Source organism: Eschscholzia californica, unplaced genomic scaffold (assembly GCF_041429995.1).
Source record: "Eschscholzia californica isolate CP2 unplaced genomic scaffold, dmEscCali1.0.p SCAF_4, whole genome shotgun sequence".
NCBI classification, from domain to species: Eukaryota; Viridiplantae; Streptophyta; class Magnoliopsida; order Ranunculales; family Papaveraceae; genus Eschscholzia; species Eschscholzia californica.
Genome location: NW_028238461.1, coordinates 22,859,883 through 22,865,289, shown reverse-complemented (window position 1 = coordinate 22,865,289; position 5,407 = coordinate 22,859,883). Strand labels below are relative to the sequence as shown.

General features: G+C 34.5%; 1 pseudogene; it reads left to right on the top strand.

The window, feature by feature from the left end:
* Nucleotides 1-497: 497 nt before the first annotated feature.
* LOC147543713 (protein FAR1-RELATED SEQUENCE 2-like) lies at nt 498-5,107 on the top strand (annotated as a pseudogene).
* Nucleotides 5,108-5,407: the final 300 nt, after the last annotated feature.

Sequence of the window (5,407 nt, the reverse complement as noted above, 5' to 3'; positions counted from 1 at the left end):
CTCCAATCTCCATCTTCACATTCATCATCACTAACCACCAAATTGTTAGCTAACCCATCTCTCGCTCCCTCTCTCACTAGACTCGGGTTTCTCCAATTTCGTCTCAGAGAAGTGAGATCAAGTAAGTTTTGTTGGGTATTCATTATTTTCTTTTCTTTTATGCTTTCAGATATAGCTGATTTTGGGTTAGTCTTTGTTTTGTTGGATTTGGATTCATACCTCCAAATTTGGGAATTTTGAATGTTAAAATTGAAACTCACTCTCAACTTGTTTGGGACACCCCAAATGTTCGATTAAATGCCTAGTCTAAATAATTTATTTTTTGTTGAAGAAAAGTGAAATATTGTACTAGAGCTCGAATGGTAACTGCCGGTATCGAATATCAAATTTATCCAAAAAGTCGGCCTTGTTTATCATCAGTAGTGTCCATATTGGGCATTCGGTGTAATAATATTCGACAATTTTAAGCTGTAATTGGTATGTGATTAGGCGATCTAATGAGAATTAACACTAATTCTTGTTTGACGGTGGATTTGAGAACCAGTCTGGATGATGCATTTGGAGCATTAGAATGTTCTATAGATGGAGGAGACATCATGAGGTGTGAGGGTGATTCAGTTCTTGAACCATACGAGGGTATGAAATTTGAGTCTGAAGATGCAGCTAAAGCATTTTATGATGATTACGTAAGGTGGGTGGGATTTATAATGGGTGTCATGTCATGCCGTGGCTCGGGGGTTGATTGGAAAATTCTTTCTCGCGGACTTGGACGCAATAAAGAAGGATATTGTGTAAGTATTAGAGGGAAACATGGTGTAGTTAGGAAGCAGCACGCACGAAGGTTGTAAGGCGATGATTTTGTAAAGATAGACAAGTCTGGGAAATGGGTTGTTACGAGATCTCTTAAGGATCATAACCATCCGTAGAGGTTTCTGCCCGTGAATGTCGTCATACAATGGTGAGTTCTTTTCATTTACTAAAATAAATATTTTTTTCCAGTTTTTCATTGCCTTTAACCAGTCTTCCTTTATACATTGTTCGGGCTCACCAAATTTCAAATTGTCTGTACCATCAATTATAGATTTATACGAAACAATAAGGCCTTATTGTCCTAGAATGCACGTGAAGTCACCTAAATATGGACATCTACATGAGTTTTCGGTATCCAGCACCTTTAAATCCTGTTATCCAACACCAAATCACCAAGATGAGTTTAGGTCCGTACGACATGGACACAAGGTTTCGCTATCCAACACTCTGTACACCTGATGCAGCGCGTAGTAGGCAAAAGATTAAAGTATAGAGATCGCTCCTCTATGATTGATTAAATCAAACGAAATTTTATTTAATAAACTAAGCTCCCTTAAAAATGAACATAAAAGGCCTATTTATAGGCTACAAACCCTAAAATAATAGAAGTCTAAAATTACTAAAACTTTAAAATAACTAAATCTAGAAAACTGCTAAAAACTAGGAAACAACCAAAATTGAAAAACTGCTAAAAACTAGAAAATTTTCTCTAAGGCAACTTAAACTCCGAAACTACTAAACCTAAAATATATAAAATTTGGAAACTACTAAAAATAGAAAATCTTCCTCTAGGTCATCCAATCCCTGACTTGTCACAATCCCACTTCGTATAAAACCCTAATGCTATTTTCTTAGTTGCATCATCCTCCTCGGGTTTGACAGAGTTCAACCTCGAATTTGAATCGTCCTCGTCTGAATCATCTCCAGAATATGGTAATAAGTGTTTGACATTAAAAACAATTGAGGAGTGCACATGGCTTGGCAATTTCAGACGATAAGCATTTTGATTAATCTTCTCAAGTATCTCCAATGGTCTGATTTTCTTTGATGATAACATGTTATGTTCGCCCACTGGAAATCTATCTTTGGTTAAAACGATCCAAACATACTTGCCCTTCTCATACTCCACTTGTTCCTCTGGGCTCATCAGTGGCACGCATATATTTCTTCATCTTCTCTCACGAAGTTACTTTTGATTTCCCTGTTCTGGACCGCACCAACTTATGTTGCTGCCACCATGCAGTAGCCCTGTCACGAAGTCTAGTAGCCACAAGAGAATCCTGTCTATCCTGAGGTATCCCCTTAAACCTCTAAAATATCGTCACCGCAGTTAGAAAGTCGAGGAATTCTTCATGTTGACAACGTTCTCTGAATTCTGGGATATCAATCCTCAATCCCGCTTCCCATCTTCGAGAAACGTGATTGGTTTGATTCCTTCTTCCCTGAACATCCCCAGCAAAAGGATTAACAAAATCATCTTCAGTAGATTCATCATCCCTTATCGAATGACGATTTGGTGAAGTCGGTCCCCAACAACAAGGCATCTAACCGATGCGTCAATCTTTCCATCATTCGAGTCATCTATTGCCACCATTCGTCAACACTGTCTAATCCAATGTTGTTAAACTTGTAAGATTTAAGATTCAAATCGTAAGATCCAAATCGGATCTTTGCAAAATCGATTTGAATCGTTCATTAAATCGTTTTGATGATGAATCCTAAGATTTTTAATGTAAATCGTTTAGAAAATCGTGAATCGTGTGATTCAATTTGAATCCCACGATTTGTAATTGTTCTTCCAATTTGACAAAAACTGTATCGATGGATGAATAATTTAGGGATAGTTCTTCCAGAATAAGTAGAAGGAAAAAAGAGAAGATTACAAAACACAAATCAGCATTCACAGAGCTAATCTCTTAGGTCGCTAAGTTTATTCTTTGGTTCTTCCATTTCCTTCTTCTTCTAGTTTTTTTTCTGTTCATGGTTTGTATTTTGATTTCTGACGTTACACAAAGAAAGATCAAGGTCGTTATAGCATGTCTTTCAATATTCTAGAGTGAGAAAGATGAAACTTACAGCTGGATCCCAAGTTTATTTTTACTTTTATGCATAAAAAGAACGCTAGCCTCTAGTTAAAATATTTAAATGAAGTAACTTGTTTAATTTTATTATTGTGTTTAAACAAGAAAAAGTGACATTCATATTGTGAATAATTATCGCTATGTACATATATATTGTATGTAATTATGTATATTTTATTAGAAATAAAAAAATCTTACAATTTCCGATTTGAATCTACGATTCGATTTATTAAGTCAAAAAACGATGCGTGATACGATTTAACAACATTGGTCTAATCGTTGTTTCACAACTTGAATTAATGTTCTTTTATTAACAATATCCATAGGATTCTCCCTACCTACAACAGGTTGTCTTCTCGGTGACATTGTTAAAGATCGACGCAAGCTGTGATACCAACTGATGCATCGCGCAGTAGGCCAAAGATTAAAGTATAGATATCGCTCCTCTATGATTGATTAAGTCAAACGAAGTTTTATCCAATAAACTAAGCTCCCTTAACAATGAACATAAAAGGCCTATTTATAGGCTAGAAACTCTAAAATAATAGAAGTCTAAAATTACTAAAACTTTAAAATAATTAGAATCTATGAAACTGCTGAAAACTAGGAAAACAACCAAAATTAAGAAACTGCTAAAAACTAGAAAATCTTCCCTAAAACAACTAAAACTCTGAAACTAATAAACCTAGAATATATAGAATTCAGAAACTACTAAAAATAGAAAATCTTCCTCTAGGTCATCCAATCCCTGACTTGTCTTGGTCCCACTTCGCATAAAACCTTAATGCTATTTTGTTAGTTGCATCAACACTAGTATGAAGTATTGAACAAGGCAACCTACTAACCCGATATTTTTATTGACAATGAATACTATATAACAAATTAGCTAGGTATTTTGTCATCTCATAACTTGCAATTATAAATCTCATCCACCAAGTATCTATCGTTAAGTTTTCACCACCGGATGTACTTCCACTAGTTTAACAACTTCTCAAGATAACTTCCCACTTATTTGGTTAACCAACTTCTAAAAATAATTACACCTCTATTTTCTCCTTAAATCTCTCAATATTAGGTGTTTTCTGTGTGAGAGAAAGCTAGAGAAAGAATAGAGTCTCTATTTCGGGTTCAAATCTTCTTCTTCTCCATTTTCTTCATTTTGTCTCTACTCTATCTTTCTAAAACAGAAGTCAGTTTTTCTTTGATGTTCATAGCTATTTTATAGTACAAGGAAAGATTCTGTAATTTCTACTGGTCATGTTAATTTTGAAGCAATTTTATAGTGTGATATTTTTTAATGAATGTACATGCATGCGAGGCAAGTTTGGGAGAATTTGAGATGATGTCTTTGTTGCACGATGCTAGTGTGTGTTCATTTGTGTAACGTGATCAAGAAATAATGCCGTGCCAGAGGTACGGGCTATACCCTAGTTATACGCAGACGTGATCATATACAAGACTACATGTACAATGTGCAAACGCGAAATCTCATCAAATCACTGAACTGAATAAGATTATCCAACTAGATACCAAGTGTAGATGAATATATCAATTTCAGGATATTAGGATATGTAGAAACCAAAATGATATAGTCCAATCTCAACAAATAAACGAAAATTACTACATATACTTCCCACTGAATTTATTTAGGTTCTTTCATAAACTTGTGCTTTTCGTTGAATTAAATCCTCTTTTGAAAGGTAAACTTCTCAGAGTAAGGGTTACATCGCTTGTCCGAAAGAAAACCCGGTTGATCAGAGTTGGACGACTATGATGAACTTGGAGTCCATTAAAAACCATGATCTCTGTTTTCAGATATCCCTTCTTTTGGTCACTGAACTGTTTTAGTTTATAAACAAAGTATTCTTCCAACTTTATTGGAATCTATGGAATGTTGGTGTCAATTTATAATTATTGTCATACATTTATAATGGTTGTCGATACTAACGTTCTGCTCAAAAATAATATCATCATCATTTTCCATTCTTAGAATGATTTCATTTTCTATTTGTTTATGCTTCTAGGACAAGAAAATACAAGAACTAACAATAGAGCTTCGGCGCAAGAACCGCCTATGTGCAGCATATCGAGAACAGATACATGCAATTATCAAAGACATTGAGGAACACAATGAAAAATTATCAACAAAAGTTCAGATTATAGTTAACAATATGAGAGAAGTCGAATCAGAAGATCAAGAACCTTCATAACAGAATGAGCCCCAATCGTCAATAGTGTATATCTGAACTTTCTTCTTCAATGCGTCTAATCAATTCAAGTATGAAGCTCTTTCAACAAAAAAAAAAGTAGGTATGAAGTTTCGGGTTTTTTTTTTTGCTTTAGATGCTCCTAACGAAAAATATTATAAGATTGTGAAATGAAGCTTAACAAAATTTTCTTCAAATAGATACACCGAAGAGAACAATATAATACAATTATCTATTATCACCATGAAATCAAACCTCAACAGAGACATTATTAATTAAAAGAAGTGATTTCCTTTCAAGTGTTTCACT